Genomic DNA, 20735 nt, shown 5'->3' on the forward strand with positions numbered 1-20735 from the left:
GACCCCTACCCCATCCTCTCCCCACCTGGTTCAACAGCAAGAAATCTGGCTTGGGCCAGGAAACCAGAAGGCTCGGAGTCTGACCCAAGATGGAGCCAGGGGCTTGAGCTAGCCTCAGTTAGAGTTCCCCCCCAGCCACACCCAGGCCCCCCTGTCCCCTGCGCAGGCCTGGTTTACAGACTGTGCTGGGACTGTGCTTGGGTCTTGCTGTCTGTCACTCTGCCCTGCCCCCCACCACTACCCCCAGTGATAGCAGAGGAGTTAAGAAGTTTTTTTCTGCCCTTTGCTGTGTGACTTGGGGCAAATTGCCTCCTCTGGCTGAGCCTCAGCTTCCACCCAAGAGGTAAAAAAAAATAAATGCCTCATAAGGTTGCCGGGGATTAAAGCAGACAATGCATTCGAAATGCTTAGCATCGCACCTGGTGTCAACAAAAATAGAAGTATGATTACTATTATTACCCATCCCTCAACACCCCAAACAAGCCCCATCTCCTCCAGGAAGCCTTTTTTCTTCCAAGGAGAGAAAACTGGCACTCAGACAGGAGCAGCCACCAGTGCCAAGCACTTCTCGTGTGTGCGTTCTCTCCCTGCGTTCTCGCAGCCACCCCAGGATGGAGGTGCCTTTGTTATCCCCATTGCACAGAAGTGGATGGTGGGGTGCAGAAAGTGTCTTGCTCAAGGTCATCTGCTGCTAAGAAGCAGAATCAATATTTCAAGCTAAGGCCGGTCTGGTTTTAAAGCCTCATGCTTTTTCTATTACAATGTGCCCCTCCTATATGAAACAACCCCCACCCCTCCCCAGCCCTTTGCTTCCAGTTTGAAGCAGGTTATGATTGCTTCTAAGTTCTTCCTTCTCACCTGGGCTCACCAGGGCAGAGAGTAAGAAGGTAAGCAGAACCAGGGAAGGTGAGGATTCAGACACTCCCTGCTCCATGGGCTGCACGCAGCCAGCCGGGAGCTAGGAGCCAGGTGGGGCGTTTGTGAGAAGCAGGTGGCCTGGCATAAGAATCCCGGCAGGGAGAGGGTTCCAGGTGCCCTAGGGGTCGTCTGGATCCCGAGACAGACTCTCCCCAACCCACTCTGATTTTCTGCTCTGCTCTGACCTTGGTTTCTGGACCCCAGTCTCCCAGGCCAGGGCTGGGGAGGGCTTGAGGGATGACCTTGACCTGGCTTTGTCTGCCTGGGGATTCAAAGTGTCTCTTTTAGGTGAAGAGAAGAGAGAGAGGAGGAGGTGGAGGGTAAGCAGGGAGAGAAAGGAGACACAGGAGGGAAGGAGGAGGAGGGAGGAAATGGGGAGGGGAAGGGAAGAGAAGCGAAGCTGCTGGAGGAGCGGGTGGAGGGAAGGACACAGGGGAGGGAGGCAGGCGAGGACGACTGGCTGCCAAGTGTGATTCTGAGCTCTGAGGGAGAAGAAAGGATGAGAAAGCAAGAAATCCGCTTCAAGGGAAGGATGGAAGGGGGAGGGCGATGAGGAAGGGCGAGAAAGTGAACGAGGGAGAGAGAAAGCTGTGGGGGGGGGGGGAGGGGAAGGAAATGCACGGATGCGGCCTGGGGTAGGGGAGAGAAAGATGAACAAAGAGGAGATTGAGCAGCTGCCCCGTCTCCCTCCTGCCAAGGGAAGGCTGTGAGTGTCTGAATGCACTTGGAGCCAGCCCTGCTTGGTCTCAGTGGCTCCTGCCTGGCATCACATCCTTTCTGGCTCAGCAATTTCTTTGGGGGGGTGGTAGAGGGTTGGGAGGCATGGGGACACCGTCCTCCGCCATCCATTCCTTTTCTGGAGCAGCATCTTGTCTGAGGTCCCAAGGAACCTCCCAAGTCTTCATGGCTAGCGCCTGGTCCTCAGAGTTCTCTCCGGGGGCACTGTCCCAGACCACCTTTCCAGAAGCTTCCAAAGAGGCAGAAACCAGTTGCTGAGCAGGTGCGCACGCAGCCAAGGAATTCTCCCTTCCTCTCCCTGCTGAAACGTGACACGTTCTTCTTCGGAGGCAGTGCCAAGCCGAAGGCTCCACTTTAACAAAAGAACTGAAATGAACTGAGATCTTAGCCGGAACTCAGCGGGTTGTGGGTTTCATCTCATCCAATCTTCACAGCAACCCTGAAGAGGTCCATACTGCTATTGTTTCCATTTTCCAGAAGGGGAAGGACAGCTAAGGGGGGCAAATGTTGATCAACAGCTGTTGATTTGCCCAGCTCACACTGAGGAGGGACCTGGGGGTCTAACTGGTGGAGACAGAGGTCAAGGCCTTCCTGAGATTTAAATCCAGGGCAGGGGCTGAGGCTGCAGGATGTGGGTGCAGGGTTGGCAGCTCTGAGGGGCCATGGGGGAGCTCATGGTTTACGATGGTTCTGGCAGGTCTTGGAAGTCTCCGTGCCTCAGTTTCCCCACCTGACATCAGCATTGCGGGAGGAACGTGTTGGAGTGGGGTGGGGGCGGAGGAGCTGGCCTGAGGAGCCAGGGCACAAAGTGAGGCCCTCTGTGAGGGTGGTGTCCACTTGGCAGGGAGGAAGACCTGGCCATGTGGAAGGAAAGCTGTGTAAATAGCATGCCCTTCCCATCAGGATCTCCAGGGAAGTCTGGCTGGGTTGGTAATACAGCCCTGCTTTCATGAGGCTTCCATGAACCTTTCAATAAAGGGCTTTGATCTATGGGCTCACACACACACACACACACACACACCTCATACTTATCTTCACAGCCACCTTCCAGGGCACATAAAGTATGCCTGGCTTTATTTTATGAGGCTGGAGGAAGCCAAGGTCACTCAGCCAGCAACAGGGAGAGCAGATGGAGCCTGGATGCAAGGGCAGTGTGATAAAGTTGCTGCCCTCAAGGGTACCCCGTGGACGTCCAGGGCAACAACAGGTACTCAGCACCCACTCTGCGCCCAGGCCTCATCCCCTTTCCCACCTCCACAATGCCCAGGGGGGTCATTCCTCAGACCCTGCTGGTGCTATTATTCCCTTGGCACTGCCCGGCAGCCTCTCTGAGTCCCTCTCCAGCCTGAATGAGGAGCTTTGCCTGCCCCTCATTGCCCTGCAGGGCCCTGCTAGATTCTTCTGTCACCTTTGGTCAGGGTCCACGTTAGAGTACAGGTTTGGCAAAGGGCTTCCCCTCTGACCCCCCGGCCCTCCTGCCCTGCAAGATGGCAGCTGCCCTTCCCCAGGGACCAGGGATGCAGTCGCTCTTGTAGCCTGTGGTTACCATGGTGATGGCCCTCCCGTTGGTTTCCGTGGGGGGCGGTGGTGAGGGCTGATGTCAGGGAGGGTGTGTGTGAGCGTCTGCATTCTGTGTCCATTTTCAGCTCCAGGTGAGGGGCGGGGGGCCTCAGGGAGTGGGACCCCTGCCTCCAGGGTGGGGGGCTGTCTCTCCCTGAAGCACTGTCTCAATAAGCTCAGCTGCGTCCTGGGGGCAGGGAAGACTGCATGAGAGACTGGAGGCCACTGAAGTGAAGAAGGATGCTCCAGAAGGAAAACGGGAGGTTGGGGGGGCAGGTGGAGATGGGCATGCACACAGTTGTCCAAGGCGAAAGGCCTGGGTGGAGGCGGGGCGGGGTAGGCAGGAAGGAGGGAGCCTGGGTGGCAGAAGGGGGACCAAGAAGGATCCAGAGCCTCAGGGGGCAGACCTGGGGAGGGCTGGGCCCCTTATTTCTGCCATCCACAACCTCCCCCTTCCCGGAGTGGGTGGGGTGGGTGGGGGTCTCCCGCTGCGCTTCCCCCCGGCCGAGAGAAGGTCCCTCTGCTCCTCCGACATGATCTGTAATTTCCGGCAGACATTTGAGGTCCCTGACATCTGCATAATGTGGGCCAGTCTCTTAGCAACGGGGAACAGCTGTCTGGCATTTCCAAGATTAAACTGTAACTATACACGGTCCTTGCCAGGGGGAGGGGGAGGGAGAGAGGGGATAAACACTGCCTCCTGGCATTTTCAAACTCATTTAGCTTTTATTCATTTCCTGCCTCCAGTAAAGAGGCCAGGGATTCAGGCTGGGCCAGGCTGTTCCACCCCTGTCTCTACCACGGTTGCTGAGGTTGCAGATGGCTCTTCACCCAGATCTTTTGGCTCGTGGGGGCGGGGAGAGGGGTCGGGGTACAGCACTAGCCTCTTTGGGTTTTATTGTATTTTTTTTATGTAGGTGTGGTGATCCTGGCACGCGCGGGGTAAGGTGCCGCCCAGGAAGAAAGGCTGTGTGGTCCATCAGTTGAAGCCCCCAAGGTGGCTCCAGCCTGGTTTCATTTACTCCAACTCTTCTCCTAATAGCTCCATGATCTTGGGCCAAATCCCTTTTACCTGTCTGCACCTCCATCTCCCCGTCTGTAAAAGGAGATGATTCTTCTACCATCCCAAGGGTTGCTGTGAAGATAAAACGAACACGCGCTCAGGCAGCGGAGCCCCGATTGATGGTGGTGGTGCCTCTCATCCCTGGTTCCCCCGCCTGCCCATCATCATGTCAGCAACCTCAGGCTCTGCTCTGGGGAACAGAGGCGGACGCAGTCCGTTTCCGCCGGGAGCCACCACCTTGAACTCCTGTTCCCTGGAGCAATGACACTTTAACCCCAAGGGACTGAAGCTGAACTCGGCGGTCCCCAGCAAGACCACCCTGGGCCTGGGCAGCTCCTGTGTCCCAGCCCTGCAGCCGGCCCCGCCGGCTCCTGCCATTTGGCCGCAGCTCCTGAACTCGTGAGAGTGTGGTGTTTTGGTTTTGCAGCGAGAAGGAAAAAATTAAAGGGCGGGTGTGGGGACAGGAGAGGAAGAGGGAGGAGGAGGGAGAAACCCTTGAGCGGCCTGGGCCGGCCAGTTCCAGGAATGCGTTCTCGGACATCAGTGCCAAAGCAGTGACCCAGGCGGGGCGGCCAGGCCGGGAGAAGGGAGAGGCCGGCTCCAGGGCGAGAGCTTGCCTTTTCCCCACCCCCCCAACCCCCCCACCCTGGCTGCCTCTGCTGACTCATCGCTGCTCCAGCTGGCAGGAGCCTTTTCTGGGGATGGCTGTTGCTAAGATTCCTCGGACATGACTGATTACTTCTCCTCGAGCCTGGTGAAAACATGTTTGTAGATTGCACGCAAACACACGCACCCGCTCCTGTGGATACCTGCCCACGTGGGTTTTGTGCCCAAGTGTGTGTCTTCTTCACCCAGGTCACCAGACATGCCTCTTGTTGTTCCCCAAGATTCCCTGACACTTAGCTTAGCTGCTAAGCCCTAGGGTCCTGGAGAAGGGCGCAGACACGCCAGGTTTCCCCCACCCCGGCCAGTAATTCAGGCAGTGGGGCGGCCGCCAGTGTCTGGGCCTGCTTTAATCTGAAGGAGTTTTCAGGTTGCCTTGAACACATTCTTGGCCTCTGTCCCTCCTCCCCTCCCTGGGTTGCTCGGTGGCCTTCATTCTGCTGTAATGATCTAATCTTCCCTTCTCCCTCTGCCTGCCAGTTTTTTTGATGTTTGCTGTTCCAGGCACTCAGCTGGGAGCTGGAATGTTCTAGAGCTGGATTCCTGGCCTGGACCTGACACCCCAGGGGGCTCCTGGCCATGGGGGAGTGGGGAGAGCTGCCCAGTGGCTCTGTTGCCCTGGAGAGGGGGGACCGCAGTGAGGATTCATGGATGACAAGCGCTGGGTCTTTCTCTGGGCTCTGCCGGGCCCCAGAGTCTTGGCTGGGGGGGTCCAAGGGCTCGGAGCAGGGGGTGTCAGCGTGCAGCCCTGGACACCCAGCCTCTGGTTGCCAGCGCCGCGTATGAGCTTGGTCACCTTGGGCTCGTGCTGCCTTGGTTTCCCCACCCGCTGGGCTGAAATTGGACTCCTTGTGGAGCCTGCCAGGGTTTTACCATGACAGGGCTTGGCAGGGTGCTTGGGCACCAGGCAAGGTTGTTTGTCACGGGTTCTCGCCAGGGCGGAGGGGCAGGCGGGCCCGTGCCAGCACGGAGCCCACGCGCTTCCTCTCGCCAGCTCTGCTGGGCTCAGGCTCAAGTGTGGCTTCTTTACAGGGACCCACCCCGGGGGCCCAGATCCCATGAGCAGGCGCTCTCAGCCGTGATTTAGTGGCGGTTGCTAAGGAAGGCCTGGTACCCAGCCTGGAGGGTTGAGCCGTGGCCAACCTGGATTCGGTAGGCGAGGCGAGGCTCCCGCCAACCGCAGGAAAAATCCTCTTTTCTGAGCTCAGGGTCCTCTGGCCTAAGATGAAGACAAGGCCGGGTTCACGGCTCCTGCTGATTTTGACATGAGATGATGCAGGGCAGGAGTGGAAATGAAGAGTAAAGCAACGACAAGATGTAAAACGGGCGTTAGGCATCAGTCTGTTGCCTAATGCTCCTGGCAGCGGGACCCGTCTACGCCAGGGACCACTGATGGGACCCCAGAGTTCACCCTCTGGGCTTCCAAGCACATGAGCTTCCTTTTTGACTGTTTTACCCTGTAATTCCCAAACCTGACAACCCAGATAGAAGCTCTAGCCCCCTCCTGGTGAGAGTAAGGCTAGCAAGCGGGGTGCTGGCTTTGTCCAGTGCGGCTGCAGTTGGGGGTGTGGGCTAGCTATTTTCCAGATAAAGGAAACAGAGGTGCAGAAATGTAAAGAGAGTGAGATTGTTAGTTGCTCAGTCATGTCCGACTCTTTGCGACCCCAGGGCATGTAGCCTGCCAGACTCCTCTGTCCATGGAGGAAGAGGAGTATTTTCTCCAAGGAGTATATATCTCCAAGCAAGAATACTGGAGTGGGTTGCCATTCCCTTCTCCAGAGCATCTTCTTGACCCAGGGATTGAACCCGGGTCTCCTGCATTGCAGGCGGATTCTTCACCGTCTGAGCCACCAGGGAAGCCCTGAGTTGTAAAGAAGCATCTAGTAAGTAATAGGGCCAGGATTCCAGCCACAGAAGTTTGTCTCCAGAGCCCAGACCTTAACCACATCCCTTCATCGTCTCCCCGTAACTGTCGTGTCCCAGGATGGCAAAGCAACACCAGGCGCTTTCACCTTCCCCGCTGTTGCTATGGGCAGAACAGAAAACTATTCCCATAGTCCGTTTCCAGCTCGGCTTCAGCCTCTGCCCTCCGGGGAGCCCACAGATTGGTGTCTCGTGAGATGAGCGTCATGGCCAGTTTTATTACTTCGTTCGCTGCTGAATGACCTGAGGCAGAGTGACCTTCAGCCGCTTGGACTGTCTCCTCCCCTTCTGTATAGTAGGCTTATGGGACCCCTGGCTTCCTTTGTTGTTCTGACATGCAACAGATCTTAGAAATGCCTTCTTCTAGCACAAAGTTACAGATGCTACCGATGTGCCTGCTCTCCGACGCGCAAACACAGGTACACACACGTGCACAGACACATAAAGGTGCAAAATCTTAAACAGACCCTGTGGAATCAGTCAGGCTTCTGGTAGTCTTGACATTTGTTGTATTTTCTGTGGTAGGAATGATCAGGGAGCAGCTGTGAGCAAACACTGAATAGCTGGGCTCTCACACACTTGTAGTTATCACGAGCTTTTTCAGCCAGTGCTGCACACAACACGTGCACACACACACACACACACACACACACACACACGTGTTCTTGTTCCTGAGTCTTGTCTTCCTGTCTAGACCCAGACCATAACGCATTTGGGAGCAGGATGCATCCCCAATATTGCTTGCCATGGTGCAGCCTCCATTGGGTGATCAGTTTGTCTTTGTGCTTTGATGGGTAAAGGAAGGACAGTGGGTGATTTATGCTAACAGAATTTTTTAGTTCGAGGCATCCACCACCCTTCTGATACCTTCAGTAGCCAGTACCCGGACCAAACCCCTCATCCCTCTATCTAAGCAGGCTCCTCACTCAGCTCCCCCACCCCAACCTCCCAGCGCCTGCAAAGGGTGCATCCTGCATCCCTGATTCCCTTTGACCTCTGCCCATCCCCTGCCTTCCTTTTCCATTTCACACACAGGGCTTTGAGTCAGTCACACACATACTGCCTTCTTCTCCCCCTCAACCCCTTTAATTTTCCTTTCCGGGGAAGAGCTAGGTGGAGGCCTCTGCATGGCTGTCAGAAACAAAAAGGCTTGGACCTGAAGGGGCTGAGCCCCAGGCCTGTGGAAGACACGGGGTGAGAGCCTGTGTTCAGTCGCTCAGTTGTGTCTGACTCTTTGCGACCCCATGGACCTTAGCCCGCCAGGCTCCTCTGTCCACGGGGATATTCCAGGCCACCCCATGAGTGCAGTGAAAGGAATACTGGGGTGGGCTGCCATTTCTTACTCCAGGGGATCTTCCCGACCCAGGGATTGAACCTGCACCCACTCCTCCTCATTTAGACATTCCCTCCCTTGAGGCCCGCCTGGGGAGCCAGAAGTACTAGAACTGTAACCGGACCCCTGGGAGCCGCAGGGTGAGCCTGTGGCAGTCTTCAGGAGGGTGGGGCCTGAGGAAATTAAAATGCTCCGAGTCCTGCTGCAATACCCAGGGCCTCCAGTGCGTGGCGCCTCGGGGTTCAGAGGCTGGAAGGAGTGAGTGAGTGAAGTCGCTCAGTCGTGTCCGACTCTTTGCGACCCCATGGACTGTAGCCCACCAGGCTCCTCTGTCCACGGGATTTTCCAGGCAAGAGTACTGGAGTGGATTGCCATTTTAGGTGAGGACAAAACACACGTGCGTTCATCCGTCTCCCTCCACGGCCGGTGGAGGATGGGAAGGAAGCCAGTGATGGGGCCTGCTGGCTTCTGAACTCTGGTTAGGCTGGAAGTGACTAGTCTGAGCCTTCCCTGCCCACCTGACTGTAAACCAGCTTTGCTTGGGGATGAGGTGGGGGTGGGGAGTGGGGGGGCAGGGGCTCTGCTCCCTGGAGCTGAAGAGATGTATACAGTGTACGTGGCCCCTTCTGTAGCTGGGGGGTAGCCCCAGGAAGCTGAGCAGAGCTCCTGGAGCGGGCTTGCTGGGATGGGGAAGTGTGCCCTAGCATCATCTCCCCCTTGTGTCAATTCAGGCCTGGGATGAGACCTCTGCTGTCCCCAGTCTCATGGATCACGACGCGTGTCTTTGTAGGGGCGCTTCTCCTGGCCTTGAGGCCGGGGGACAGGGCCGCCCCTCTGCTCCACCTGGGCTTCCTGCCTTGGCTTCCCCAGTCCCCTAGGGTCGGTGGGTGGAGAAAATCCTCTCGCCATCATCGTCAGCCTGCTGGTTACACAGCGACCCCTGGTGGTTATTGGGCGCCATTACAGGGAGACCCCAGAGGTCTTTTATGGGGTCCTTGGTTCCAGCATGACTGCAGCCATGAAATAAAAAGACGCTTACTCCTTGGAAGAAAAGTTATGACCAACTTAGACAGCATGTTCAAAAGCAGAGACATTACTTTGCCAACAAAGGTTCATCTAGTCAAGGCTATGGTTTTTCCAGTAGTTATGTATGGATGTGAGAGTTGGACTGTGAAGAAAGCTGAGCGCAGAAGTGATGCTTTTGAACTGTGGTGTTGGAGAAGACTCTTGAGAGTCCCTTGGACTGCAAGGAGATCCAACCAGTTCATCCTAAAGGAAATCAGTCCTGAATGTTCATTGGAAGGACTGATGCTGAAGCTGAAACTCCAGTACTGGCTTCCTGATGCGAAGAGCTGACTCATTTGAAAAGATCCAGATGCTGGGAAAGATTCATGGCGAGAGGAGAAGGGGACAACAGAGGATGACATGGTTGGATGGCATCACCGACTCAATGGAGAGGAGTTTGAGTAGGCTCTGGGAGTTGGTGATGGACAGGGAGGCCTGGTGTGCTGCAGTCCATGGGGTCACAAAGAGTGAGACACGACTCAGTGACTGAACTGAACTCAACTGGTTCCAGCACTCCACTGGGCATCTGAGCAAGGGGTTGGGTTGTGTTCGTGTGTATGTGTGTGTGTGTGTTTGGGGTGTCTCAGTCTATTCCCACAAAGCCCACCATTTTCCCCAGCCCAGAGTCCTGGGCACTGGGGGACAAGGAGATAAATCTTGGAAGGATTCAACACCCCATATCACAAGGACTTTTGAGGGCCTGTCCAGGTTTTAATGAGGTAACTGTTGGCCAATAGGATTGAATGAGGTTTCCAGAAAGGTCTTAGAGGGACTTGACCTGGGGTAAGCCCTCTGCTTCAGCTTGGGAATGTTTGGGGGCAAACTTGCCCTCGGGCGTGAGTTGAAATCTGTGCCACGCCCTGAGCCAGAATTAACAGACCCTGGTGGGGACCGGCTGGGTGATCTGATTCCACACAGTTCCTCTGGCAGCGACCATTCCCCCACCCCACCCCCACCCCCCACACACACTAAGGGGCTGCACCTGTGTGCTTTTAGGATCACAGAATGAATGGGAAGGGCTTTGAGCAGCCCGTTGTCCACCTCTTATTTTTCACACGACTTAGGCAAGATATGGGGCTACTGAATGGAGAACGGCCTCTAGGGCACCTCCCTCCCTGGAGGCCAGGCGGCAGCAGGTCACTTCCTGTGGACTGTGCCAAGCTGGAAACCAAGTTGGTCCTCCCTCAGAGCACTGCCTGGTGTCTGAATGCAAGGCCTTCCCTGCCGATTCTCTCCGGAGGTCATAGGCACTCTTGCTTTTCTCTCCTTCCTCAGTTACTCTGGGTTGAGAAGTGCTGGATTTAGACTGGTGGGCTGGAATCCAGTTTTAGAGTATCACTGTGTGACCTTGATTCCCAAACCACTTCGTGCCTCAGTCTCCTCATCTGTATAATGGTCATGCAGGTACCTGCCACTTTTTGAAAGGTTGCTTTATGCCACTTTGCTTTTGAAAAAGACCATTAGTACCTGTTTTTGCTAACTGAAATCCAAAGAGGATTTTTGCTTTTATGATAAAAAAGGTATAAAGAGAAGACAGCATTTAGCGTTCGTTTTGCTGCAAGCATTATATAGAGGCAGTGCACACCCCAAACAGTGAGGGTGGCCCCACCAGGCTCCTTCCCAGGAAACTGTACTCAACATGTCAGACTCAAGTCACTTCAAGCTTTGAACTGTGTCTGAGCATCTGTTTCTTCCTTTCCTCAGTTCAGTTCAGTTCACTTGCTCAGTCGTGTCTGACTCTTTGTGACCCCATGGATTGCAGCACGCCAGGCCTCCCTGTCCATCACCAACTCTTGGAGTTTACTCAAATTCATGCCCATTGAGTCGGTGATGCCATCCAACCATGTCATCCTCTGTCATCCCCTTCTCCTCCCGCCTTCAACCTTTCCCAGCATCAGGGTCTTTTCAAATGAGTCAGCTCTTCACATCAGGTGGCCAAAGTATCAGAGTTTCAGCTTTAGCATTAGTCCTTCCAATGAATATTAGGATGACTAGTTGGATCTCCTAGCTATCCAAGGGACTCTCAAGAGTCTTCTCCAACACCACAGTTCAAAAGCATCAATTCTTTGGCTCATCAATTTCTCTCCTAGGATAGCTACTTTATTTTATGCCATTTCAGCAAACAAAATGTTTCATAGAAATACTCTACTTCCAGGTAGTGGGAGAAGCTTGTAATGCTGCCTACTTGGCAGGGCTGTTATAAGGACTCAGTGAGTTAAAGTATGGAAAATGCTTAGAACAGCCTAGAAGAGACTTCCCTGATGGTCCAGTGACTAAGACTCCGTGCTGCTGATGCAGGGGGGTTGGATTTGGTCCCTGGTCAGGGAACTAGCTCCTGGAGAAGGAAATGGCAACCCACTCCAGTATTCTTGCCTGGAAGATTCCATGGACAGAGGAGCCTGGCGGGCTGCAGTCCATGGGGTTGCAAGGGTCCGACACGACTGAGCAACTACACCCCCCCCCCACCAGGAAACTAGATCTGCTCGCAACTAAGAGTTCGAATGCTGCAACTAAAGATCCTGCAACGAAGAGCTCGGGCAACAACTAAGACCTGCGGTGGCCAAATAAATATTTGAAAAAAAAAAAAAAGGAACAGCCTGGCATGTAATTACTGCTGAGAACGCTGGCTAAGAATCATTTCCCCACCCCCACGTGGGGCCTTCTGGTGGAGGTGGAGGTCGGCTTCGGCTGTCATAGCCACATGTCATAGACTGGATGGCTTAAAGAGCAGACACTTATTTTCTCACAGTTCTGAAGGCTGCCACGTCTGAGATGAGGGTTCCAGCGTGGTCAGGTTCTGCTGAGAGCCCTCTTCCTGGTGAGCAGACGGCTGCCTGCTAGCTTTCAGCTCACGTGGGCGTCCCTCGGAGTCTGTGTGGGAGAGAGATTTCTGTCCTCCTCTTCTTAAAAGGATACCAAGTCTATTGGTCAGGACTCTACCCTTATGATCTCATTTAATCTTAATTTTAAAAAATTTTTTCTTTATAAATATTTTTAACACCAAAAACATGTTGTATTGGGTACAGCCAATTAACAGTGTTGTGATAGTTTCGTGTTGACCTCACTTGATCTTAATTGCTTCTTAAAACCCTTGTCTCCAAACAAAGCCATATTGGGGGTTAGGGCTTTAGCATATGAATTTTGAGAGGAAACAATTCTGTCCATAGCCGAGTGGAACACTGCTCCGAGAACCCAGGTGCGGTGGGCACACCCGCCAGGGACACAGAGACCCAGACCTTTTTTGGCCCTGGGGCAGGAGCTGGTTTTCCAGGGGGAAGAACAGTATCAATCTGCTAGGAATCAACCAGGCCTGATGGGCTCCTCTGTCCATGAGAATTCTCCAGGCAAGAATACTGGAGTGAGTTGCCTTTTCCTCCTCCAGGGGATCTTCTGACCCAGGGATCGAACTTTGGTCTCTTATGTCTCCTGCGTTAGCTGGCGGATTCTTTACCACTCGGAAGAATGCGTTCTAAGCCCCAGGTCCCTGCAATTGCAGTGCCGGGGGGTAGACTTCCCCAATGGGTGCCAAATATTGAGGGCAGAGCTCATGTTGATGTGCACTATACCCCAAGAACCCCTGCTCTCCATCTCTCCAACCAAGGGAGAATCTACTGCTGTAAGCTGTGCATTACCGATCCCACTTGCCTATTTTCCTGGGTGCTGTGTGGCCTGGGCCAAGGACATCCTTTTTCAAGGTGGGTATCAAATTTGAACTAGAAAAATATGCATGGTGGCCTTGGATCTGGGTTAGGTTAGACCTCCCCTTCATAGGGCTGAGGTTGAGCCATGTCAAAACACATGGCGGGTGAGATGTGTGGGGCAGTTCTGAGGTTTGTTGCCTCAGGTATAAGCTGGTAGATTCTGCCCCTCCATATGCTCAATATCCCTTCTCACAGCCCTACTGCTAAAGGGCTGTACTAGTTAGCACTGTTTCCATTGTAGGTTATTGAAACCCAAATTAAACTAGCTTAAGCAAAAAAAAGTATCACTTTCAGGCACAGTTTGATCCAGGGATTTAAACAACTTCATCAGCCTTTATCTGCCTCTTGGGTTCTCCACTAGACTGTGTTCTGTATACTGGCTCTGTTCTAAGTTGGTAGCCTTAGACTCATCTTTCCAACCTAACAAGTCCCTAGAAACATCACTTCTGTCTTCCCTAAACCAGGGAAGAGTCTCAAGTGGCTTGCAGAGGAGCATGTCCATCAGTGAACCAATCAACATGGGGAGGGACCTCTGCCTGGGTGGTGGAGCACTTGCCCATCCCTACACTCTTGAAAGGGGGTTGTTGTTGTTCAGCTGCTAAGTTGTGTCTGACTATTTGGGACCCCATGGACTGCAGCACACCAGGCTTCCTCGTCCATCACTATCTCCTGGAGCTGGGGGTAGGGCAGCATGATTGACAGCTGCCCCGCTACCACCTGGAGAAGGAGAGAAGCTTGCAGGCGAGTAGAGGAAGCAGGAGGGGAAGTGAGTCGCATATGCAAAAGCCATGGCTGCCACCGTCTTCCAAGACCTGCCCAGGCTTTTTATCTACAAATCAGAACGTCAGCGCAGGAGTGTTCAAGCTCATCAAGTCCGCCCCAGTTTACTAGACAAAGAAGAGAGCTGAGGCCACGGTAAGTGCCTTGCTCAAAGTCATCTTCTAGTCTCCTGCAAAGGCATGACATCATTCCTGGCTCCAGCTCTAATTATTCCAGTCAAGAGCCAAGGGCAGTGGCCAGAGGGCTGTTTGAGAATCCCCTCTTCTGCCAGAGAGCCAAGAGGTGAGGGGGTTTGGCAGCGGGCTCTTCGCTGATCAGCCCAAGGCATTTGCCTCCCCTGCTTCTTGCCCTTCTCAGGATTTACAGGCCAGGCACCTCCACCGCCCCCCCCACCCCCCTTCTCCATCTGCCGCCTGCTGAGAACAAGGAGACTGCACATGGCTATCAGGGCCCAAGAAAGTGTGGCTGGGAGACTGGCTAAGAAGGAAGGGGAGGTTACAAAAGCAGGGAGCTAGATCTCCACGTGTGGGAGTGATTCATCTGAGGGTCAGAAAGCCGTGCAGACTTTTAGAGGGGGGTGCCATAGGTTCGAAAAGCGTAGTAAATTCTGATCAACGTGGGACTGATTCTCAACCCAAATCATTTACAGGTGCTGTCTTCATCAGGGGTCCGCACTCCGGGCAGGACATGAAGTTGGGTGAGGAACCAGGAGGGAAGGCAGCCTCATGATCTCAGGTTTTCTCTCCATCTCTGTGCACATGGCCACCTGGACCCACCTTCACATGTCCTCCGTGTGACCACCCACCTCCCACCCTACCTGCGTCATGCCCACCCTTCCGCTAGAGCATTGCTCTGCTTCCCTTTCGCTCCAGAAATTCTCCTGTCTCTGCAGACCGGCTAGGGTCGTGCCTTCTCTAGAGGCTGCCTTGGTGGCTCTGACCCTGCTTTGCACCCCCGGGGGACATTTCACTATGTCTGGAGACATTTGGGTTGTTGCCTATGGAGGGGTACTCCAGGCCTCTGGTGGGAAGAAGCCAGGGATGCTGCTAAAACATCTAATTCTGCATGGGATGGCCCCCACAGCAGAGAATTATCCAGCCCAGTGTATGAATGGTGCTGAGGTTGAGAAATACTGCAGCTTAGAGGGCCTGGGGCCATGTTCCTCAGCTTTGACTCACTTCCCTCAGGCTGAACCTCCTCCTCCAGGAAAGCTGGTTTGCCTGGGTTCAGATCCCAGCACCCCTCCGTCCACTAGCTGGGTAACCTTGGGCAAATAACTCAGCCTCTCTGGGCCTGTTTCTCATCCAAAATGGGGTGTACGAGAGCATCAACCTCATCCTGTTGTGAAGGGTAGGTGACTTTTAGTTCAGTTCAGTTCAGTCACTCAGTAGTGTCCGATTCTTTGTGACCCCCATGGACTGCAGCACTCCAGGCCTCCCTGTCCATCACCAGCTCCTGGAGTTTACTCAAACTTGTGTCCATTGAGCCAGTGATGCCATCCAACCATCTCATCCTCTGTGGTCCCCTTCTCTTCCCACCCTCAATCTTTCCCAACATCAGGGTCTTTTCAAATGAGTCAGTTCTTCACATCAGGTGGCCAAAGTATTGGAGTTTCAGATTCAACATCAGTCCTTCCAGTGGAAGGTGACCTTAGATCATCTATATATTAGAGGACTCTGATATATATACACACACACACACCCACACACACACACACACACATACATATACAGAGAGAGAGAGAGAGAGAGAGAGCGAGAGCGAGCTTGGCTGTGAGAAAGCACTCACTATATGCCAGTGGTATTTACTCAGTGGTCCTCTGGGTTGACTCTCCCTTAGGGAACGTTTTGGAAATTTCCTGTACCTTTGAGGGTGGAGGTGAGTGGATATTGTCTTTTACTGTAGTCTTGTCTGAGCATTTACCTGTTGAAATACTTGTTGTTTTATTAGAAACTTTTTTTATTCCTTTCTAGGACATCAGTTAAGGCATCAGGTTGACAAACAAATATTATGTTTCTAGATAGGTTATACTATCAACAAATTTACTTGCAGGTTATTGAAGTATTACACAGTATTTTTAAACGTTTGCAGGTGTGTTGTTGTGGCTTATAAGTTCGAGGTGACTGAGCTCACGGGACCACTCTTATGATTTTTGAGTGAGACCCCCACCCCCACTCCACCCAGTTACCAACCAGGGTTCTTTGCCTCCTTAATCAACCAGAAAATGATCAGAGGCCAGACGATCCAGGCAAGGCTTTACTGGGGCCCTGCTATAGTTTTTCCTGTAGGATGTGAGAATTGGACTATAAAGAAAGCTGAGCGCAGAAGAATTGAAGCTTTTGAACTGTGCTGTTGGAGAAGACTCTTGAGAGTCCCTTGGACTGCAAGGAGATCCAACCAGTCCATTCTGAAGGAGATCAGTCCTGGGTGTTCATTGGAAGGACTGATGCTGAAGCTGAAACTCCAATACTTTGGCCACCTGATGTGAAGAGCTGACTCATTTGAAAAGATCCTGATGCTGGGAAAGATTGAGGGCAGGAGGAGAAGGGCACGACAGAGGATGAGATGATTGGATGGCATCACTGACTCAATGGACATGGGTTTGGGTGAACTCTGGGAGTTGCTGATGGACAGGGAGGCCTGGCGTGCTGCGGTTCATGGGGTCGCAAAGAGTTGGACACGACTGAGCGACTGAACTGAACTGCTCAAACGGGGGGAGAGAGAAGAAGCAACAGGTTCCCTTGTTTGCTCTGCTCCCCACTCCCCACTGAGCCTGTCCCTTACGTGGGTGAAGGTAGGGATGTGTCCGGGGGTCAGGCCTCAGGGCTGACCTAGGTGGACTGCTACCTCTTAGGCGGTGGTCTGTCCGGGGATGTTTGCAGTACCCTGCTTTTGCTCTCACGGAGAAGGCAATGGCACCCCACTACAGTACTCTTGCCTGGAAAATTCCATGGACGGGGAGCCTGGTAGGCTGCAGTCCATGGGGCCGCTAAGAGTCAGACACGACTGAGCGACTTCATTTTCCCTTTTTGCTTTCATGCATTGGAGAAGGAAATGGCAACCCACTCCAGTGTTCTTGCCTGGAGAATCCCAGGGACGGGGGAGCCTGGTGGGCTGCTGTCTATGGGGTCGCGCAGAGTCGGACACGACTGAAGTGACTTAGCAGCAGCAGCAGCTTTTGCTCTCAACACCCTGTTTTTGCTCCAGGATCCTCAAAAGTGGCAGTTGGGTGTTTTGATCTCTTGGTATCTTTTGGGTCAGAATTTGCCCCAACCACGGCATGCGTGGGGTTATTTTTAGTCCCATACGGTTTCTTTGTATTTTGTTGCTCAGGGAGAGGTGTGTCCTGGTGCAAGCATTGTAGCTCTGCTGCAAAGGGTCCCAGGTCCCAGCCTGTCTCACCCCTACCCTCTAAACTGAAGACTTGGCACAGAGGCACGTGTTGAAGCAACTCTCTGCAGCTCTCTCCTTGCCCTCCAGACACACCCAGGATAAACCTGGTCCAACACTGCCCTCTGCCCTCCTCCACCTGCTCTGCAAGCGCAGGCCCACAAGAGTGGACCTCAATCACGTGGGCATGCAGAGCCAGGCTGGGGCACCCCCAGCAGAGGCAGGCACCCAGCCCCACCTGCTGCCTGGTCTAGAAAAAGTCCCAGTGTTCTGAGGAAGGGTTTTGCTTCCCACTGCACTCTCCCGTCCACTCAGCCCCGGGCTCCTGCATTTCAGTGTTGGTCTGGACTCCATACCTTCCCCTCCCCCCAGAGAAACAGTCATATTTATCCTTGTTATGAAATGATTGTTGTAAGAAAAAATGGACAGTCACAGAAATAGAAATCACGCCTTCTCCTGTTATACAGAAACAATTCTGCTAATATTTTGATTTTTTTTCTTGGAAATCACACCCCTGTGTTCCATTTTATTTTTTAACAACCCATTTGCACATGCTGTTTTGTAACCTGCCTCCCCACCACCCCCCACCGCCCACTCAGCTATATATCTTAAACATCTTTCCGGGTCATTAAATATTCTTCTACCAAGAAATGTCAATGGCCACCCAGTGTTCTATAAATAAACCATTATTTATTTAGCCAGTCTATTGATTGCTGGACACTCTGTACCTCATTGTTGACCTTGTCTGAATCCTGGCTCTGCTACTTAATGGCTGTGTGATATCCGGAAAATCACCTCCTCTTTCTGAGACTCGGCTTGTTGGGCTCTCTGTCCCCTGAACTGTCTACTGCCCCGGTGCCCTGGGGTTTTGCTTTGCAGAGCCCAGGTTGACATTGATGTGGCGCTTGGCATGATGCCCGAGACGCGTGCCCCCAAATGTGTCCTGAGTGTGAACCCTCATCCTTTTCTCTGCTGCCCCTTCTGCCTCTTGTTCCAGAGCTTCTGGTTCATCGTGACCAGCCTGAAAGACTGTCCCAGGGCATCCCTGTGACTGTCATTCTCAGTGTCTCTGGCTCCTGGCTGCAGGAACAAGAGTTTGTTATGCCCTCTGCACTGGAAACTAGCTCCCAGTGGGGTCTAGACTCACGAGCAGGCCAGCTTCTTCCAGCTGACCCCGGATTTCAGAGCAGATCTCTGAGGGCAGAGCCTTTGGGAACTCCCATGATGCAAATCTTCCCACCCTTCACCTCTTCCAGATGCGTGTGCTCAGTCAGGTCTGACTCTTTGCAACCCCGTGGACTGTAGCCCCTCAGGCTCCTCTGTCCATGGAATTCTCCAGGCAAGAATTCTGGGGTGGGTTGCCATTCCCTTCTCCAGGGGATCATCCCAACCCAGGGATCGAACCCCCATCTCCTGCATTGACAGGCATATTCTTTACCCCTGCACCACCTGGGGAGCCCCTGGACTGCAGTACTTCTTCACAAATCAGGGCTTCATGGGCCAGCTCTCAATCTTCCATACCCTTTTAGGGGAAGGAAAAGGGGCATGAGCTGCCCACCTCAAGCATCCCATGTATATGGTCGTCTGCAGCACTGGAAGGGCTCTGACCGGGCTAAGAGGTTCTTACTCCTCTGGACCTACCTGATAAGCACAGGGCGGGGTGGGACTGGGGCAAGGGAGAGGGGGGTGTCAAGGTACTGGGAAGGTAGGAAGGGTCATGGGAGAGCAGGGAGGGTCCGGGCAGGGAGGCAGAATCGCAGATAGGCCTCCAAGTATTGAGAGGATCTTTTCCTTTCCAGAGTCCCAAAACCATATGGAGTCAGTGTCAGTCAGTCAGTTCAGTCGCTCAGTCGTGTCCAACTCTTTGCGACCCCATGAACCGCAGCACGCCAGGCCTCCTTGTCCATCACCAACTCCCGGAGTTCACCCAAACTCATGTTCATTGAGTTGGTGATGCCATCCAGCCATCTCATCCTCAGTTGTCCCCTTCTCCTCCTGCCTTCAAGCATTCTCAGCATCAGGGTCTTTTCAAATGAGTCAGCTCTTGGCATCAGGTGGCCAAAGTATTGGAGTTTCGGCTTCAGTCCTTCCAGTGAACACTCAGGACTGATCTTTAGGATGGACTGGTTGGATCTCCTTGGAGTCCAAGGGACTCTCAAGAGTCTTCTCCAGCACCACAGCTCAAAAGCATCAATGCTTCAGCACTCAGCTTTCTTTACAGTCAGTGTAGAAACCTTTAAAACTGAATGTAACTCATTTCAGTTTAGTGAGGGCCTGCTACGTGCTTGCTAAGCTCTGGCAAAGGATGCTAAAGAGGAGAAAACCCCACATTCTGCCCTCCACAGCGACTGCTGTCACCCTCTGAGGGTAAATAGCCCTCATTTTCTGAGAACTGGCCTTCTTAAATGGGATGGTCAGCTCCCCTCTGGCACTTTGGGGGGATTTCCATCAGCATGGTAGAGGGGCAGGAGAGCCGGCCAGGACAGCTCTGGGTCAGTGGCAAGCATGGTGTGACTATCTGCCATAAGGGCCTCAGCCTTAAGGGCCTGGAAAGATGCTGGGCTCTGCCCCTTTAACTAACTGGCCTTGTTGTCGTCCTTGTGAATATTTTAAAATGGTTTCTTACTCTCTTCTTGTAGCACAATGGTTCTCTGCCTGGCATGAGTTTGTCCCCCAGAGACATGTGGCAATGTTGGGGACATTTTTGGTTGACACAGATAGAGGGAGTGCTACTGACATCTCGTGGGCAGAGGATGCTGGTAAACACCGTGCGATGCACAGGACAGCTCATCATTCGTGATGCGGTGGAGAAGCCCTGCTGTGGCTTATTGGTTCTGGCCACTGTCTCTGTGATTTCTCTAATAGCATCTCTCCCCATTTCCAACTCGGGATTTCCAATCCACCGTGGGCTGGGAAACTGGTTAATCAAGCTTGCTAGTGAGACAGGCTGGGGCCCGGGACCCTTTGCTGCCGTGCTACAGAGTTGTACCTGGATACACCTCTCCTGGAGCAATGAAATACAAAGAAACTGTATGGGACTAAAAATAACTCCATGCACGCTCAGTTGGGGCAAATTCTGGATCCAAAAGATACAAAGAGATCAAAAAACCCAACGGCCACTTTTGAGGAGCCTGGAGCAAAAAACAGGGTGTCAGGAACAAAAGCAGGGTACTGAGCATGTCCCCTGCACTCAGCAGCACCAGAGGGGTGGGCAGAATATCTAAGCCAGCCCTTTGGCCTGATCCCTGGGCCCAGTCCTATACTTAACCCATATAAGGAACAAGCTTGCCTCCCCTCACCATGGGGAACAGGGTGTAAGCAAGCAAGGGAACCTGTCGTTTGTTCTTGTTCTTCCTGCTGCAGTTGGGGCCCCAATAAAGCCTTGCTTGAATTTCTTGTCTGGCCTCTAGTCAATTTCTATTGATTGACCAAGGTCAAGAACCCTAGTTGGTAACACTAAGTGCTTCCTAAATAAAAAGGAAGTGTGGAATCCAGCCCCTTGGACAACTCATGGGGCCAGTGCATGAGCTTCGGGAGCCTGACTCAAGCCTGGCTGGGCCTCGGGGACTCACTGCAGGACTCAGTGACTCTAGCAAAGATG

This window comes from Bubalus bubalis, chromosome 11, assembly GCF_019923935.1.
Source record: "Bubalus bubalis isolate 160015118507 breed Murrah chromosome 11, NDDB_SH_1, whole genome shotgun sequence".
Taxonomy (NCBI): Eukaryota; Metazoa; Chordata; class Mammalia; order Artiodactyla; family Bovidae; genus Bubalus; species Bubalus bubalis.